Source organism: Heterocephalus glaber, unplaced genomic scaffold, assembly GCF_053883595.1.
Source record: "Heterocephalus glaber isolate CG9 unplaced genomic scaffold, H.glaber_assembly_v1.0 deba00001608, whole genome shotgun sequence".
In the NCBI taxonomy this organism is placed as follows: Eukaryota; Metazoa; Chordata; class Mammalia; order Rodentia; family Bathyergidae; genus Heterocephalus; species Heterocephalus glaber.
Genome location: NW_028258379.1, coordinates 25,075,579 through 25,095,759, shown reverse-complemented (window position 1 = coordinate 25,095,759; position 20,181 = coordinate 25,075,579). Strand labels below are relative to the sequence as shown.

The 20,181-nt window shown below is 38.8% G+C and overlaps 1 protein-coding gene across 3 annotated transcripts in view; it reads right to left on the bottom strand.

Annotated features, from left to right (window-relative positions):
* Flrt2 (fibronectin leucine rich transmembrane protein 2) overlaps positions 1-20,181 on the bottom strand; it is a 98,059-nt gene that overhangs the window by 37,129 nt on the left and 40,749 nt on the right. The window contains exon 1 of one of the 3 annotated variants that reach the window (XM_004837099.4): positions 1-20,181. This exon is cut by the window's left edge and continues 17,759 nt beyond it; it is cut by the window's right edge and continues 27,683 nt beyond it. The exons of the other annotated variants lie outside the window; for them this stretch is intronic. The gene's annotated coding sequence lies outside the window, so the exon portion shown is untranslated. 3 annotated transcript variants of the gene reach the window in all.

The following is a 20,181-nucleotide window of genomic DNA, read 5'->3' as shown; positions in this document are numbered from 1 at the left end:
ATGACTGCTGAAAATATAAATTTTAGCTTAGATAAAAGCTCATTATGCTCATCGCCCTCAGAAGTTGTTATTACTATAATATTAAGTAATATTTAAATATTACATACTTAGTGTACACTTAATATCATTAACAATGTTATGAAAGCAAATTATTAACAAGTACTTGGACCTGGATACTCCAAACAAGCATAAAAACAATGGAATCCACAAGGTAAGAGATAACTAGCAATTTTAAAAGAAAAACTTGTAAAAATCAGAAGCTTTAATGCTCAGGGCCAAGTATAAAATTTTTTCAAGGAAAGAAAGAAGAAAAATAGAGAGGGAAAAAAACAAAAGCAAAGAACTAAGAGTCATTAAAATAGTGCTAAAAGCCAAAAGCTCTATTTAATGGTCAGCAATGACAGAGTCCAGAAGCTATAAAATTTTCTACATTAGTTCCCAAGTAGACAACAAATATCTAACAGTTCTCCTTGGTTCTTATTCTCAGAAAGTACATGGCATATTTAAAGTCCTACCTGGACACTGATTTCGGCTTGACAGGTTTTTCAGTCTTATCAAACTAACAAAGTTTCAATGGTACAAGTGGAAAAGTACGGCAAGCCTTAAATTAATTATAGCCATGTCGCTAACAGATGAGGTATGGCGAAGAGTTTGAACATTTTGTGCAAGAAGTAGTGGTTGCTTAACAAAATCTCAAAATCAATGTGTTATTGGATGCAGAGGAAATGTAGAAAATTCCAATATTTCTAAGAAAAGCCATAAAACCCACTGATAAACCCTTTAAAACCCATTTATGCTGAAAAATGCAAGATCTAGGGATAAGATATAGCATCTAGTCAAACATTTTTTTTTTTCTTTTCTATAGTTAATCTTAGTGTTCTAAAAGAAACACAGAATAACCTAGTGGCACTTAACCCAAGAAGAAAAGAAAATGTTCGCTATATTCAGATGTGAATTAAGATTTGGGATACAGATGAAGACAGATGCAATTGTATTCTTTGTATTTCTCATTCACCCACTGATTTGAAAAGATTATAAAAATATTGATGTGATCTGAAAATGTTGTGGAATGCCCTCAAAGAAAACTGTGTGCTCCTGGAGTTGACAAGCTTTCTACCTGTGAATCCTCCAGAAAATTAGCATGAACAGGTACAGAATTCAAGCGGTTCCAACTTTGACTGGAGCAGGTAAGCATCTATGCCTCCTTGCACACGCCAGACCCTATTTATTCTTAGAGTTCATTCATTTTCATCATCAAACACAAAGTTCCATCTTCAACTCGTCTGGTCAAGGAAGGTCTTCATTTACTATGTACAGAAGTCTCCATTTCCTCTATACCCCCCAATTTCCAAACAAATTGCTACCAGACTGGGAAAGAAAATGGGATGTGATTTTCAGGGCATGACAGAAAAAGGAGGAGATCTATCCTTCCTTCTCTAGTATCACTTTCTACCTTTTCTATTTTAATTGTCTGCCATCACAAAATAAATGAATGATCATTAGGAAGTAACAATGCTGCTTATTTCTGAAAATCATCTTAGAAAATTTATTCTTCATGTCATGTCTATTTTAATGACCTATTTTAGGAGGCACAGTGAAATCGACTACCATGTAAAAATAAAAATTTAATTGGACACTTTTAAAATCAAGTTTTAATTTACTTTGTTGTTTCAATTCAGTTGAGTGAGTTTTTCATTTCTTGACAGTTAAATGTGTTTAAAACAATGATAAACGTATATTAAAATTACATGGCATTTTATGTAAGCATAATGCTTTTTTATCCTTCACATCCGTAAGATTCAGGGCTTAGTTAATGAAATATTTATACGGCAATAACTTCATCTCATTTATAAATTAGGTAGCCATGTATACCTGTCATTCAATAAATCAAGAGCAATTAAGAAGAAACATTTAGATGACTGTAATCCTAGATATATGAAGATTTGTTTTGTTCTCAGATAATGTTATGTACTAATTGGCAAGAACAACTTGATAGCTATTTTTCAAGCTTGAGGTAGTGGGATACTCCATGATCCAAGAACTCACTTAAGATAGGTTTCAAGTGCATACTAAGAACCTGCTCTGGAATTCCTCCCATAAGGGGCAAGGCCCAGATGCAGTCTGGGCTCTGCCTGGGTATCTTCAGATCTTCGGAAGCCAGTCCTTTTCCACTGTAGACTGTCTACTGAGGAGAATAAATTCTCACAGGAGAAAGCACTTCCAACATTCCTACTCTGCAAAAGAGCAAGATGTACCCTCAGCTCCTGTGAGATTAACGGGTGTTACCCGTGTCCAGTCACCACTGACATGTGCTTACATTCAGTTTTCCTAAAATGGCTTTGTATTTACCCAATCCTCAGTGACTCTAAGGCTTGAGAAAGTGTTTATCCCAGAGAAAATGGAAACTAATCTGAAGGTGACTTGGGACAGCCTTTTGTTGCTACCTTTTGGTTTTCTTCTCATTATATTCTAAAATTGATTGCTGACAAATGGGCTATTTTATCTCAAAAATTAATCTGAATGAACAATGCTTTCCTTCTCAAAAATGGCATTTACTTTTCAATGAATTGGATATCTTAGCATTCCTTTCAAAGTGTTTTGCACTTAATATCACACTGCCCTACAAGCTCAAAGGTAGGAGGTGTTATAATTGGAGGACAGCTCTTACTTCCTCTAGAGGGAAGAGAGAAAGACAAATGACTCAGTGACTTGCTCCAGGCCACTCAGCAATTCAGAGGCAGTAGTAATTAAGAATCTGACTCAGTGAACAGATGACTACCACATTCCCCAAGCACACATTCAGCCAGGGAAGAGAAGTGGGCGATTAAAAGCTGCTTCCTATATACCTCTTTATGTGACCCCGTGTGAATGCTTCGTACTTGTCAGTGTGCAGACAACACGCAGTTTGAATTGAGTACACCCACTAAAAGAAAAGGAAGATTTTTTTCAATGCACTTAGCCAATCACCCAGATGAATAAACGGACATTGATCATCTCTTTAAGTGCTAAAACTTTATGTTTAGAAGAAAGGGATGAAAAGAGCCAATGGCTCTCACTGCATACTGGTTGCTCACAGAGGGGCTCAGCACATCAGGAAGGAAAGCAATCCCAGACACTGCCATGTACCTAGTACATTGGTTCTCAAAGGTGGCAATCTTACCTCCATCTCCTCACCCCAAAGAGCTGTTGGAGACATCAAGGGACATGTTGAAGACATTTTTGTTAGCCAAGACTGGCAGTGAGACTGGCATTTACTGGGCAGAGACAGTGCAGGATCCCAAATCGTCTACCAACACAGCACAGAATCTCACAATGCAGACTTCCAAGGCTGTTAGTGCTGCAGCTAAGAAACTGAGTCAGTGGCAGGACTCTGGCCATTCATCACGCTAGGTCAACTTGATGGGATGATGGTATACACCTGTCATCTCAGCATTCCAGGAGGCTGAGGTAGGAGGATCACAAGTCCCCAGGTCCCAGCCCAACTTGGGCAACAAAGCAATCACCCTGTCTCAAAATACAAAAATCAAAAAGGGCTAGGGTGTAGTTCAGTGCAACGGTCTTGGGTTCAGTTTCCAATAACACAAAGAGAGAAGACAAGGCTAGGCCAAACAGACCAGACCAGACCTAGCAAATTAGTAAAGCATGTTTTTGGGTATTTCTGTGGAGTATTTCCAGAGATGACTGGCATACTAGCCAGCTACAAGAGGAGGGAAGAACTTCTCTGGATTGTAGGTAGCACCATCCAATGTGCCTATGGCCCCAGTACAATGAAAGGGGAAGGAAGAGCAAGTTCACTATATTTCTTGTTCAGCTTAAACAACCATGTCTTTTGCTGTCCTGCTTTTGGACGTCAGACTCCAATTTCTTCAGCCTTGCAATGCCAACTTGCACCATTCACTCTCCATGGAGCTCCTGTGCCTTCAGTCTTGGCCTGGTGCTGTATCTTTGACTTGTTCTACCACTTTCAGCTTCTTGGACTGAGCAGCATCCTTCGACTCTTCAACTTGCACATAGGCACTGTGGACTCTCTGCCTCTCATCTTGTAGACCTAATAAATCTCCTCGCATAAATAATTATATATAATGTTCAATGTTGTTCCTCTAGAAACCCTAACCAATACAGGCCTTGACCAAGTTACTGAATTTCTGAAAGTTCAAGGCTTCTTATCTGTATAATACTAAAATAAAAACAGCAGAACCTACTTGGAAGAGCAAGTGGGATATTATAAGACATAACTGGAACAAAGCACTTCATCCAGTTATTGGAGTACCTCTTGACTTAAAGTTATTAATATTAATTTTAATAATAATACCCATAAGTCTTTCACTTAACACATGAAGAGTGAAAAAGATTCTCCAGGAAGCTATAAAAGTAAATGCTCAAACTTAAAGTTTATAATTGTATTAAGAAAATAAAATGCAGTATTCAAAGTCTTAACTGATCCATTTTAGAATATTTTAATCTAATCCCATCAATTGGAAAGGAAGCTAAAATATAAAGAATGCCCTCAGAACATTTTCTTATTATTTGCATGCCAGAGTTCCAGATATCTTACTAAAGTGAAGATTAAGAAGGAGAAACTTATGCTTAATATGGTATTAAAATAACTGTCATGTTAATATGGTGTTTGAAATATAGTTTTACTCCAAGGCTGAGTTTTTTTGGGGGGGTGTTTTTTTTTTTTTTTAGTCTTAAGGGTTTTCATTTGGTTGCTTTAAACTGGCAACTGTGACCACATCTGAAGAGGCAGCATGCATTTGTCTGCAGAGCTTGTGGTAGGGTTCAAATAACAGCAAAAGGTTCACTTGGAGAAAGAAAATTCCATGGTCAAGTCCTTCAATTCATTGAACTTGGAGAGCAAGTTCCTGTTAAATTATCTAAGAATCTAATATGCTTTTTCTGCTTTAAATGGTGAAGAAAACCAGAAAGCAGAAGGTTATACAGTAAATGAGCGAACATAACAAATCAGGAAGATCTCAGAAAGCTGAAGAAGCTCTTCTGCAGGAACACCATGAAACCATGGGCACATTGGGATCTGCTGTCACTGCCAATTACAGTCACCAAGACGAGCTCTGCTTTTATTTTTGTCTTGTTTCACTCCTTCACCAGCTACAAACTGGATGACAAAACAGTTTTAAAGCTAAAATCTGCTTGTGCCCACTTTCTGGAATGCTGAATGTTTGGGTATAGGTGGTGTGTGTGTGTGTGTGTGTGTACACGTGCAGACACACTTATATTTTGAAATATTTTGGAAACAAAAACTGAGGTTCTTCTTTTGATGTTAAGGACAATCACGACATTTTTGTCTGAAATATCGGCAAGGGTCAACTATCAATTTTATATTAGATAAAATAGTGTAGATTTCCCTATAGCCAGACTGAAGAGTACTGTTCTTTAAAGCAAAACCAACTGAAAGAGATGCAGAAAAAAACCCACTGTTTCTAATGCTCACCAGCTCCTTGGGGATTTCCCTGCCTCAGCGAGAGCCATGAGAACCAGCTTATCTTCTTTCACCCTTTTGGATGTGAACTTCTTTCTTCTTCCTTTTAGAAATATCATGGCCTCTTTGTACAAATGTCGGGACCATTACTAAACTGATTCCAGTTTGATGGTGCCCTTGAGCATTTGCTTGAATGGTGGTAGAGCTTCAGTTGTTAAAAAAAAGAGGAGGTGAACAAAGAGACACCTTTTTTTAAAAAAAATCATTTTATATATGCAAAAATTGTACCTGTATAACTTTACATAATATATATGTATAAATGCTACATTTTAAATTCCTAAACTATGTGTAATTGGTATATGAAAGGATTATGAAACTTCAATTTGGAGCATTTTTTCTGTTTTTTATAAATTGTATTATAGTAATCACATTTACCATCTTTATCCCCTTAACAAATTTTTTAGGTGTTCAATAAGATATTTTTAAATATAAGCACAATGTTATATGGTAGAGTTCAGAATGTGTTCATCTTTCATATGTGAAGCTTTATGCTGGGTGACTGAGCAGTAATTTCTGCTCACCATTTTCAATGCAGTGATCAAAGCAGATAAAAATTCAGCTCTACAGTCCTTTGGGACTGAAACTTGATTCCAGTGTTTACCAGCTGTGTGACTTGTGGGCAGCTATTTAATCTCTCTGAGCTTCATTTCCTCAGCTAGAAAATACATATAAATAATTGTGTATCATAGAGTTGTTACAGGAACTATTCACATATTTATACATATTACAAAATGAATACACAGTATATGCATATATAGTATATATGGTATATGAATGTATAGTATATATGGTGTATGAATGTATAGCATATATGCATTTTTGGTACATGACTGTATAGCATCTATGCATTTATGGTATATGAATGTATAGTATATATGTATATATGGTATATGAATATTTACTATATACATGCACTGGTTATATATTACTTATACATAAACAAGTATATATTTAATACATTAGTATATTTATACATTAGTTAAATGCAAGTAGTACCAATTCCAATGAGCTAAAGAGAAGATGTGATCAGAAAATATAGCAAATGCTTTTTAAAAAATGTATTATATTACATTAAGACACATTGCCATTAATCCCCAGCAAAATACTCCCCCTCACTTTGCCCACAATTCTTGCCATTTTCTGAAGCACTTTGGGAAATCTGCTTTTGTGATTGCCTTTAGTTGTGTGGTTGTAGTTGCCTATGCCTGAATCAATTCAAAATGTTTACCCTTCATGGTTGTTTTGAATTTAGGGGAGAACTAGAAGTCACAGGTCCAAGCTCCGGTGAATAAGATGGATGAAGATACATCAGAACGCTTTATTTGACAGAATTTGCCATAAACAGTTGATCAAAAAGGGTTGATCGTCAAATAAAGTGAATGTTGAAATTACAAATTTATTACAGTAAAAAACACTTTCCAGTTAACCTTCCTTCAAAGTATACAAAATACTTCCCCTCATTTGGAACACACTTATCCCATTGTTCTTGGAAATGTGTCATTTATTGAACAAGCACTGTACTTTTAATTTAAATGTGCATTGTACCGTATATTTCTATCACCTCTTGTATAACAAAATATTTGCTACCCTTGTCATTGACACCACAAGGCAGAAGCCCTGCTACTCCTGAGGAACAGCAGGAGAAGAAAATGCAGCCACTCTTGTTTGGTTTCCCAGATCTTCACTTTGACTTTACAGCACGTTCAGGGAAGAAATTCTAGAGTCCTTTGTAGCTTTGTCTCTCTCCTTACCAAATTTTTTGTGCTTTAGAATTAGCTAAATAAGAAGAAAACAAAATTCACCTCTACACATTTTGTAAAAATTGTTTTGCAGTGTCAAGAACCCTAAAAATGCATTAGAAATATTTTCCATAGTAGAGTACCCTCCAGACATCCACACTCATATACATACACAGTAAACGCACACAATGATCCTTTCTGTGTGCTGATACTACTATAATGGTGATTAGACTCTTGGACTTTGGATTTTCCCAATTATTCACAACAAATATCCTTTACATTTGTGCTCAGAAATAAAAAAGGTTCACCTTGGAGAAATAAAGATAATCTCAGTGTCTCCATTATAACTGCATACTACATAGCTTCCTATGAGTGGGGAAGGCAGGATGTGTATAGTACAATATAAATGCTGCCTGAAAACGATGGTTTGGAATAAACCAAACATGAAAGAAATCAGTGAGGGAAATAAAATGACTGAGCAAACAGTTGTTCTTTTTCATCCCAGAAGTTAGATATGGCACTCAGTTGCACCTGAGGAGAGAGGGTTTCCAAGGGGATGGGCTTGTGGGGTGTTGATGACAGAGGATTTGACAGGCGTTACCTCCCTTAATCTCTGCTCACCTAGTAGGTGGCTATTAGGCCCACCACTTTACAAAGAAGGAAATCTGGGCCCTTGTCCCACAGCCAGTGAGGAGCAGCCTGGAATGCCAATCACATTTCTCCTTCCTAAGTTAAATATCCTTATGCTCTTACCGTGCCACCAAGGACCTCCCCTGTCGCTTGCCTTTGTAGTGGTCTTATATCTTTATTCATTGCCTCCCCCACCCCTCTAGGTACTCCCACTCTATATGCCTTTTGGATGCTGCCTCATTTGCCTTGAAAAGCACGAGTACAAAAGCCTCCTGTAGCTCCCACACCAGGCCTGCAGAAGGTGGGGCCAGAGGCACCCGAACCACCAGCATTCTTACCTGAATGCAGCTGCAGACCTGCACGCTGACTCTGTGCTGTGTGGCTCAGAAAGCGGCTCGGAGCACACTCAGGAGCCTGTGTGAAAGAGGGGGCGTCTGCAGCAGCCGCCAGCCACTGCATATTGAGCGAGTCTCTGCCTGCATGTGAGCAGAGAAGCGGGTACTGTAGCCCAGAGAAGAACATCTGTGCCCTGGGGCTTTGGAGGGCATATTGTCAGATCCTGGAAGACAGGAAGGGGAGAAAGCAGGCGGACTAAGGAAGCACCTCCAGCCTGACTGTTTCACGTCTCCCAGGCCAGGCGCTCCATGCCTGCCGCTTCACAGAAACACAGAAAAGACATTGCACAATTCGAAAGACCTGTCCCAGCTTTCACTAGCCCCACCTTTTCCTCAGTTATAGTTTTCAGCAATTTTTGCACGTGATTTCTTCTTCTAATAATGTAAACAAGGAAATGTGTGCCATGTCCTGATACGTGGTACATGCATATGCAGCCTGGTGCATGCACATTCCATTTGGAAGAGCCATTTCTCAGCCCTGTGCAAACATTAATCAACTCGCTAGTTGACACTCAGTGTTGGAGGCAAGGAGCCCTAGTTCGCCAGTGCTTAGAGAGGTTAAAACAGCAGTAATTTACGTGTAGGGCCTTCCTTCTGGAGCCTTCAACCTCACTGGCGAGCGTGTGTGGGAGCCCATATTCCGTGACAGATAAATAAACCTTACTGCAAGGATAAAGACAATCCACAGTGCCATGGTAGTCCATCAATAATGAAAACTAAAGCCAATCACCAGCTACTCCCAGGACATCCGTATAGCCAACGTCAGGTTCTGATTAGTTTAAGATTAACTTCTGATTAGCAGACGTTCTGCTCCTGCTGCCTGATTCTCAAGATTCCTGTTTCCCCCTCTTCAGAGCATGAGAGTCAACACACAGGATGAGGCACTATACTGAGTGAGATCTATTTCCTTCCTTGCACAGTGCTTTGAAGGGATATTCTTAAAGGGGGCCAGGAGCTGTGTTTCTAACTTTATCCAGGAGGAGGGAGTCCTGGGATGTGTTGAGAGCTTCTATCTCTCCCAGGTGTGATTCTTGGAGTACTTGGGGCTTCAAGCAACTGTTGCCAAAACAGGAGTGTTTGCTGCTAAAATTCATTGAGTTAAGCCACATTTCAATTCTGTTCAAAGCACAGAGGGCCCATCGGATGTTCAAGGGATTAACTCCTTGTAGCTATGATTCAGAGAAAACCCACTGATCCACTTTACCAGCAGCAAGGATTCTGGAGTTGAGTTTCTTTAATTTCTGATTTAAGAAAATTTATAAGTTTTATATGTTCTTCCCTATCTGTGCTTCTATAAGCATTATGATGCAGCTTAAAAAAATGAGGTGGACACCATAAGTAAATACATGGCCCTTAGGTATATATCTAGAAGTCCTGGGAGAAGCAGTTTAACCTTGAGAGTTGATTCTCGCCAGTAATTTTCAGTAGATTATCTTTCAGTGATTCTCTGCAGAGTTCCTAAAACCCTAACCCTTCACACGGACAATTTCATTCCTCACATGGGAATTTCCCCTAGGTTCTTTCCTTTCAGAGAGCTTTCTATTTTAGATAAGGGCAGGGAGGAAGGACAGAGTAGAGCGATAGCTTAATTTTGACCTCTAGAGTGCTGGAATAGAAAGATGGGGCAGAAAATTATAGAAATATATGGCAAACGTTAAACTATATCTAGTATACATAAGACCCTATAAAATGATGTTCTTTTTCATAGCCAGTTCTTAATAGTTCTCAAAATTAGGTGCTTTCCTCTTGAGTTAATAATAAAAAATCAGAATTTACTTAGCATTTCCCTGCAGAGCATATCGGTACATCAATAACTAATGGTGTCCCTGTAAGGACCACTTAAGACAGGACTAAGTATTATTCCCATTGCACAGATCATGAAATGATTATAGCAATAGCAATAGCTACCATTTATTGAATGGCTGAGTCTGTGCTAGGTACCTGACTTGTAGGTAGCTTAAGATGTCTTATTCAACCTAAGCACTAGCATTCTGAGGTTGGCTCCCTAGTTATTCCTAAGACACACTTTTAAAAATTGACCCAACAATGGACACATGACTAGCTCAAAACTTATCTGTATTTATGCCTCTTTAGTTTGAACTCAGAACGTCCCGATTCTAGACTTCTTAACCGCTTCATTATATATACTTCCTTAAACAAACATGAAGTACAAATGAAAACAATGAATGGGGTTAAAAAAGATGTCTGAGAGTTCAAAAGCAAATAACTTCTACTTTTTTCCTCAGGTCTCCAACTCAAGCTTCCTGTGACTTCAATAGAGATTCCTAAATTGAAAGAAACCACAGCTATACCTTATCTGCCCACACATTCATGTAGATACATATCATATAATCGTAAGACTAAACTGCATATGCTCAAGTGGCTATTGAACACAATAATACCAAAATTCCAGAACCTACACAGACACTTAACTCCGTAAGTCACACAGACTGCAGAGTGGTAGCTTACTACAAAGAAAGGAGCTCTGGTTGTTAGAGGTGCTGTTCCAGGCTCCTTGCTGTACAGAAAGGCAGTTTATCACCAAAGCACATGCACAGCTGCACATGCAGCTGTCAAGCACAGCCAAGACTGTACCCTATACTAAATAAAATTCCATAAATTCACATTTGCCATCTGAGGGTAGAAGATAAGAAATAATGACACTGCAAAATGACCCCAAACATTAGATAATTTTTCACTCAAATGAAATATGGGAAAGAAACTTTGGGATACCCTTCTCATAACACCACAGATCAACAAGCATTTTGTTTTGTCTTGTTTTCAGAATTTGTCAATAATTTTATTATCTAAAGTCCACTGCTATAAATTTAAAACTTGATATTGTAAAACAAACTTCATAAGAAGGTATATCAGGTCACCATTTTATACAGGGAATTTATAATTTCTTTCCCAACAAAAATAGTGCTCTTTCATCTCAGGTACTAACTTTATTGTACTTGTGACAGTGAAAGCCTAGGAAGATGAAGGCTGTGAACCTACAGAAAGGGAATAACCACCATATCCTTTCAAGAAGTGGAGGAGACATGGTGGAGGAGTTTTCTGAAGTGTTTCAGTGAGACGCCCATGCTATCAGCAAGCTATTCTTTTCCTTTGTTTGACCACGAAGCAGACACATGGGTCTCCTCTGGGCTAAGTGGCGCTCTGGAATGAACCCTGGTCAGCCAGGCTTGTCATTCAGAGCACCACTCGCTCTGTTCTAAAATCCAGAGTACGTGGTGCCTGCTGCAGCCTCCAGACCATCTCCAAAGAAATGAGTGCTGATTTGCATAAGTCTTATTGCCATTTTTTCATCTTCTGCCCAAATCTAGATGAGGATATTTAAGTACCATCCCATTGTGGGAGGTGGAACACAAGTAAAAGGTATTTGTGGTCAACAATTAGAAGGTATGAGTTAGAGAAATGAGTATATACTTGTAATTAAAAGCTGAAACAAGAGGAAGCCAGTCACAAGAGAGTAAGAAAAATAAGGCCAGGGAATGTGTAAACACAGAAGAAACCCAAATCATCACTGTGGTCTTCTATCTCTATGGGTTACCTAGAAAGCCACAATTTACAGAGTGCCTACGATATACACCAGGCATCTTCATTTGCATCTCTTCATTTACTCTTTAAACGGACTTAGGAAGTGAGGCTTTCCGCACACTCTAAAGAACAACTGCAAGATTCAAATGGAGTAGAATCTTGCTCTAAAGCCATTTCCTTTACTTACCACCCCAAGAGACCTGCTTTCGGGCCACCAGTTAGTCTTAACATGAGCCCTCTGTATCACAGGCATGTGCCCTGATAGAATATAACAAACAACTTTGGTAATTTGCTAAAATTTTGCATGCTTTCTTAGCTTTGAACATTGGCTTTTAAATATGTATGAATACAATTTTCTCACAATAAGTTGGCTCAATGTAATGATAAGGGTTATCACAATAAAGATGCATGCACATCTATACACATACATGAACACATATTCTCGTGCAAACATAATTCCACTAGAAGGGAAAAGCAAAATTACTTCTGAAATGTGCAGAATCCCACATCAACAATACCATCTCTGGATCACTAATTCTGCCCTAAATTTGCTACTGTCAGGCAAATCAGGCAGATTTGTCCAGCAGACATCCACCTGCTAGTAGGCTGAATGTGCCTGGCATCTTGACATTCTATCGATTCCACTCCAAAGCTTATGCAAAAAAGGCAGCTCAGAGTCGAAAAGGAATTTCACCCACAAATACTTTGGGAGAAATCCAAACAACTAAAAACACAAAGACAAGGTGCAAATCTGAGTAACAAAACAGACAACCCAAACCAGGCTGGGTCACGCTCAAGGACAAATCTACAAATGATGTGGGCATCCTCTTCTAGTAGCCATTTATTTTAGAAAATCCCAATACTCTAAATATGAGATGACCATCTTTCTCCTGGTCTTGAGTACTATTTTCATATTCACCTAGCAGTATTCACAATTACTTCGGTGGTGTGGCTTTTAAAGCCTATCAACTGTTGCTCTTTAGCCTTAATTCATATTCAGTAAAAAATCTGCCTTGTAAATACAGACTTGATAATGATAAAGGACAAAAGATATTAAGAAGTTAAGATGAACCAGAACTATGTAAAGTGCTTAAGAATACCACATCTTCTGAACTTTCAACCAACCCTAAGAGCTGAGTTTTATTTCCCATTTTACAGATAAGGAAAATGGGTTCTGAGAGGGGAAGCAATTGGTTCCTTGTAGCTGGAGAATGAGATGACAAGAGAGAGCATCAAGACTCGTTGGTAAGTTTTCTGACATTCCTTAGCCCTTCGTAATTCTCCGGATACCCTAAGCCTAAATGAAGTATGTAAGTGCCCAAATTCCAAACCCTGGCACCAGTGACATTGGTGGCAGGTGCTTGTCATCGTCAACTCTGTATAAACAACTTAGTGATGGAGGGTTCTTTGAAGCCAGGCCAATTCTTTTTTATTTTAGCCAAGAGAAGATACATATTTCAAAGCAAAAATAAATGTATGAAAGAAAGGGAGAAGCAGAAACGTATAATCCCACCTAGCAGTGTGGAATGAGCTCAGCCTCATGCATCCCCTCTGATTTTTCACTCCCACCAGCCACTGGCCAGCTCCCACAGATTTCAAACAGCACCTGGAAGGAGGAGGCACACAGGCCTAGAAAGGCCGGCTGGAAGGAGGACCTCATTGGCTGGGCAGGATGGGAGAGGAGAACAGACTCAACTGCAGATGCCGGTCGTCTCAAAAGAAGACTTCAAAGTGTCCTCCCAAAGCTGATTCCTATCAGGAACCATAGGGTGCGTCAAGGGCATGATGTTCCAACCAGGAAGAGTATGATTTTGCTGCGTAGGTATTTCCAGGTTTGGGGGTGTCAGTCTGAGTTTGATGAACAAGTACCTCCATCCTATGTCACCTGGACTCATTTTTCCCCTTCCATAACCAGGTGGCAGTATTTCACTATCCAACATGTTGAGCTGTCTGCCTTCATGCTTATCTATAATGTTAAGCAATATTCCTTTTGTAGAATAATCCCTCTAGACTGAGCTATGGAAAGTAAACATATGAAATAACCAGAAAGTTCTTTACAATAGATTTGAACCCCTATTCACCTCACATTGCCAAGGCATCTGTTTTCTTTGTCCATGTCAGAGACTGAAGGTTTTGCCTGGAATTTAGGTCTCTGTGTCTTTCCCTCCACTCTGCCACTGATTTACAATCTGACTTCTTCAAGACATTCACTTTGGCATCCATTCTCAGTTATCATCTGTTGGTTATCACTGTTACTGCTGCCATTACTGCTCAAAATGATTACAGGCTTATAAAGATGTTCTTTTCTCATACTAATGTTTTCAATATGCTTTTACATTGCCTAGTTAATACGGAGTGCCTGTGATTTTTTCCTTTGGCACAAGTCACAAAAACTGTTGCAGTACAATGTTCAGCACCTTTCTGAATGGTTGCACATAGAAGGGGGGGTAATGAAAACAAAACAAAAGTGACAATGTATTTTTGAAACAAATTGAGAGTGTCCTTTTGCACAGAAATGATACAAAGTGGTGGTTCCGAGTGCACCATTAAAAATATCTGGCCCTTTCCTGTTCAACTAACAAGCTGACCAACTCTCTAAGGGTAATGGTGACCATTTGCTGAATGAAGGCAAAATTCTATCCTTGACCTTCTTAGGCTAGTCCTAATGCCAATGTGGGAAGGGAAAACACAAAACACACATTCTGAAGGCAAGGCATGATCCTGAAGGCTAATAAACAGACTAAAAGAGGATATTGCCTAGAAAGCAAAACACAGAAGGGGTGCGTTGCTGGAGGGAATTAATAAAAACCCATGCATCTCTTTTTAGAGAATTCTCCACTTCATAGATGCATTCAACTCCATTGTCAACAGGAGTTTTGTAAGAGCATTGCTGGGAGAGAAATATGGATTCATATGTCATTGTAAATGAATCATTTCACTTCCTCTCCTCCACTTTATACATATGTATTGACAAAATATAAAAATACATTCTTAAAAAATCAATTGAGTTTTGTAGCATTCTCCTGAAACAGCAAAAGTAGCCATTTGGTTTACAACATTTGATAGTCTTTAAATAATTAGTTAAAAAAGATCACCCACAATAGAATTGCACAGGCCCCAGATTCAGCAACTCAAAATGTAAGTGGCAATGCATTACAGATAGCTCTTGATTTATTTTGAGATTTGAATTTCAATTTTATTTTTAACAAGAGATTCACAGTTCGCTGACAAATGTCCTGAACTATATTTAGAGGAATAATAATATTTAAAATCAGAAGCACACACAGAGCTGGCTTTCTACTTTTTCTCAACCGAAAGACAAAATATGTGTGTGTGTGTGATGTGTAAATTTCAGCTCCCCTCTGACTGCTGTATCTCAGTGTTCTTGTGGGTACACCTGGCATACTTTGAAGGCATATCTATCGGGTCTTTTCTCCAATGCAATAAAATATTTGCACCATCAAGCAAGCAATTAGTTTTACTACAGAGAGCTGAAAATCTGAAATGAGTTTGAAAACAAAAACAAAAAGGACAAATAGCTTGTTAACCTACCCCCAAAATGCACAACTAGTTTGTACTGCGATTGCATTTGGAATTAAATTCTCAGAAACTAAAAGACACTGTCTTTGGCTTTCCTTGAAAGAATGCTAGAGGCCAGAAATATGCTAATTATTTTTCAAAGGGAAAGAGAAGATGCTGAAAGCTCTTCAGAATACCTAAAGTTCCGAGTTTGCAAGCACCAAACACAAAACAATGGTAATGTTTTAGCATTTTATAAATATAAGTCACTCTGTCTACTGTTGGGAGACAGCAAATACTTTTGGACAAATTAAAATGCCTCTGTTTCCATGTCCAAATAAAGGGAAACAGCCAAATACTTTGAGACATCAGGAGACAACTATAAGAATAAAAAAGTGTACAGCTCCTATGCTGAAAGGAAAACAACAACAACAAGAAAAACATAATTAAAATAGCACTGAATCTGAAAATAAAATTCTTTTAACTGAGGGCTTGGTCATGAGTTTCTGAGGCTGTCTCTGTCAGCCAGAATTTCAAATATAGCGCAGATTATGAATAAACGAAGATCATCTTACCTCCTTATAGGTCATGGTGAGTTCAATGGGAGATCATTAATCAGAGGAAACACAGCACATAAATAAACACATCCATGAATAACCTCTTAACGAGACAATCAATAAACATCCTTACCAATTCCGTAATATGCCCTCACCAATGAAGTCATAAAAAGGTAAAAGGGAATCAAAGTTGACTGGAGTCCTTCAAGGCTGTGCCCTCCAGGGCACTGTGCTAGGCGTTGAATATACACCACTTGCTTTATTCTTCTTCATAGCCCAGCCTAGTAAGTATCAGTGTTACTTTACAGACACACAACTAACATTCACAAAGTGAAGGCCTGTAGCGATGGTGCTCTGGCTATAAAGTGGCTGAGAGGTGACAAAGGTAGGTCCTGTCTCCCTCCAAAGCACTTTCACTCTGCAGCTACCATGCAAAGGTTTCAAACTGCGGCAGTAGGTTCTTTACTCATTTGTCCATTCACCCCCTGGGAAGAAGTACAATCAAAGGCACAGTTACTGTAAAAATCGTTGGTTTGTGGCCAAGAGGATCCAAATGCTTCATCTCCCCCAACTCTACTTAGCTACCCTTTCCGCAGCATCACCTCTAGGCAGCCTGCTTTGCAGGTGCAAAGCAGAAAAAAATTGTATTTCCCTGGTTCCAAGCTGCCTTACACTTATTAAAATGGTAAGCAAAGTTAGGGACTGTATTTTGAGCTGCAGAACCTTTTCATTTGTTCTAAAATAATAATTTAAAGGGAAAAGAACTAATGAAGCTATCAGTAGCTTGAGAAGGTGAAGTATGGGGCTCTGGGTCAGAGTCCCCTGTTGCATCCATTCACACTCCACCCCAAAGAACCTAGCAGAACCCAGATCACAAATTCAATATTCTTACTCAAAATAACACTGGGCCTGTTTTAGATGGAAGAGTGTTTGTGGGATGATCTGGGTAGAAGTTTCTCCATTTCAGTGACATGCTAAAAGCCTGGCGACAAGTTCGTGACTGAACCACCTCAGACTAAGGTAAGGTTGGATCTACACAGATGAAAGCCTTCCTTGGCCATCAGAGCCACCTACTGCAGGCTCTGTGTTATTGTCTACCATAGTCACAAGACAAGTAGGCCTACTAAATGGCAGAAAATCAGAGTTGATAACTTACTAACTAAGAGCCAAAGAGAAAATATCTGCTTTCTAATGACCACAAGCCTTTGGTGTTGGGTGAGTTTATAATAAGTGTGTGGTACCGAGAGATCAATTTTAACGGAAATGAATCCCTGTGTTCTTAGTGCTGACCTAGTTTGCTCCTGAACAATGGCCAATGTCTTTGCCTGCTGTAGTCTTGAGTAAATTTCTTCCAAAAAAGATTGAGGAGGTGCAACTCTACTACTGTGGAAAATATTCCATTTGGAATCATAAGTATCTGCGAAGACAAGAAATTGTCCAATAAAGAAGTCTTATAGTCTTCATAAGCTTCACATCAGAATAAAGTTTTGTAGTCTTGAGAACGTGGTTGTAAACACATGAGAAAAGCTGCAACAAATTTCCTTATGAAGTGATGTCTTAATAGGAGCTGTGTGGCTAAACTCCTTTGCATTCTAAAACCAAATCTTCAATTTATTTAAGGAATAAAAGTAAATGCTTTGTTAGCAGAATGCAGCAGAAAGAGAAGGATATCCCCAAATTTCTAACATAATGGCTCTCAAAAGGATTCAGGGCACATGCTAATGGGCAGTAGCAAAACCTCTACAAATCCTGCTTTGTCTCAGGATACTCTGTAACCTGTGAGCTGTCCTCATTAATGGTTTGAAAGAACTCAGATTTTTCTGGCTCTGTAGCATAAAGGGTGGGCAGATAAAGTGAGATCCAAGTATCTCATAGGACATGTGTATGCAAAAAATGTAGCCCAGTGGTAGGGTGCTTGCTTAGTATGTATAGGGCCCAGGGTTCAATCATAAGGACAGGGGGTAAAAATCTTCATTTAAAGAAATTCAAATATAATTGAGCATCCTGTATTTGTATTTATTAAATCTATCACCCAAATAACAGAACAAGCAGACATGAGCAACGATTGAATGAACTGTTTTTGAGCTGGTCAGTGGGGCAGCCCCAGCTCCGTATCTACTAGTATAGTTCCTTATTTCCTGGGATGCACTCTGAAAAGGCAAATTCAAAGGACCTTACCCAGAGGTCAGTTTTTCTATGGGCCAAGCACAGCAAGTTTACAGTCTTGATGCATATCCTATGAGAACAGCTGATGTAATCCAGACTAATGAAAAAATGAAGAAGACACAAAAAGCCAGATATCACTGATGGCTCAAATCTTTTCATTACGTCTTTTGAGAGAGTTCAGAAAGTCTTAAATTTGCCGGGGATTTAGCTCAGTGGTTCTGCCACCTGCCTCACAAGCACCAGGTCCCAAGTTTGATCCCCAATACCAAAAAAAAAACAACAACAAAAAAAAAAAACGAAGAAGAGGAAGAAAGTCTTAAATTTTAACATAGTATCAACTTAGGGATGACAAAAGAAGACAATGTACACTCAAATGGTGGTGAAGAAAATACTGTCATGGGTCACTTCTTTACTACTCAGATGAGGACATGGTGCTGTGGTGTAGGTAGGGATTATCCTCATCCAAAATTAGCGATCCAGAGTCACAAGAATAGAACCTCTGATATCTGATCCAAAAACGCAGCTCATGCTGTCACTGCTAAACTATCTCCCTTACATCCTGTTTCTTGAACAGCTGAAAGAGTTGACACACCCAGCAGAAGGAGCTGAGACATTTTTCCATGCTTAGCTAAAGTGCTAACTCCTTCAAGACAAAGGAACCATCCAACCACAACATAGCACTTAAAAATCCACATCTGAATCAAGAATTACCTCAACAGATGTAAACTGCTTCTTAATTTTATCAGCAAATGCGAATACAACATTAAAAGTGAATGAAGAAAAGTCTAATTGCACTTCAGTGAAAATAAAGCTTAATTATTTTTTGCTTCCAAGGGCATGTATTGTGTGTGTGTTCATATGCGTGGGTGTACATCTGTGCATGTGTGTGTGTGTGATGTGTGTGGCAGGGATGGTCAGGTGGGGAAAGGAGTATCTCCTTTTCTTCCCATTTAGGACATTTAAAATACACATAACTCATTACCTACTTTTCCATTTAACATTGATGAGAACTTACTACCTGGAGGTCATAGTTGACAATTCTGGGTTGCCAACTACTAGTTCCAAATGTCCAAAATGATGACTCAGTCAAAGAAAGATATCCATCCAAAACCCACGTCAATTAGTGATAAGGATGACCGAGAACTGGAAAGCTAAAATTGAAGCATGGGGATGTACCTAATAGAATACCAACATAGGCAAAAGCAGTGAGTGATAACAAGCTCTATCTTGGGCCAGGGATTTAGCTCAGTGGTTCCGCCACCTGCCTCACAAGTGCAAGGTCCCGAGTTCGCTCCCTGGTACAAACAAAAAACAAAAAAGCTCTATCTTGAAATCTATTCAAACTTATGATAAAATTTAAGTTATACCTTGACTGGACATAAGATAGATCTAGGGCACTGGGTCCTTAGTCATCTATGATGGGTTAATAAATTAATATGTGCAAAGTACTACCTACCTACACCATGGCACATGGCTCACCAAATAGGAAGAATAAAAAGCAAAGGTACCTATTTCTGTGCCTACAAAGCATCAGGCAATCATTCTATTTTTACAAATACTTAAGAACAAATTTATACTGTGCCTCATTATATGCAGGATAAATGAGTAAAAAAAAAAATATCAACACCTATCATCTGCATATAATTGTCCTAAAGTCAATTATTCGGTACATGAGTAATAACAACCCCTGCCATACACGTGGAATTTGATTATGAATCAAATCAAAAAAATTCTAAGACAGACTGTTGTGCCCTCCACATGTTGATTGTGGAGACAGCATGTATTTGTTTGAGAAATTAATGAAAATGTTGGTTAAATAACACCTTTGAAAAGAGGGCAGAAATGGACACAAGGCAGTTCTTAACAAGTAGTTAGAAGTGATTATAGTTGAAAAAACTATGAGCTCAGAGAAGGGAACTACCATGAGTTAAAAGAGTCTGAGAATTCTTCATAGAAGATAAACCACTTGAGATTGGCCTTGAAAGAGGAGCAGAATTTAGATAAGCAGAGCAGAGGAAATCCTTGGCTTTTGCTACAAGCAAAGGCACAGAAATGAGAAAACACACGACTAAGCAATGACTTAGAGATATAGAGCCAATTGTTGATGTCCTCTGTACCTTTGAATGCCAGGC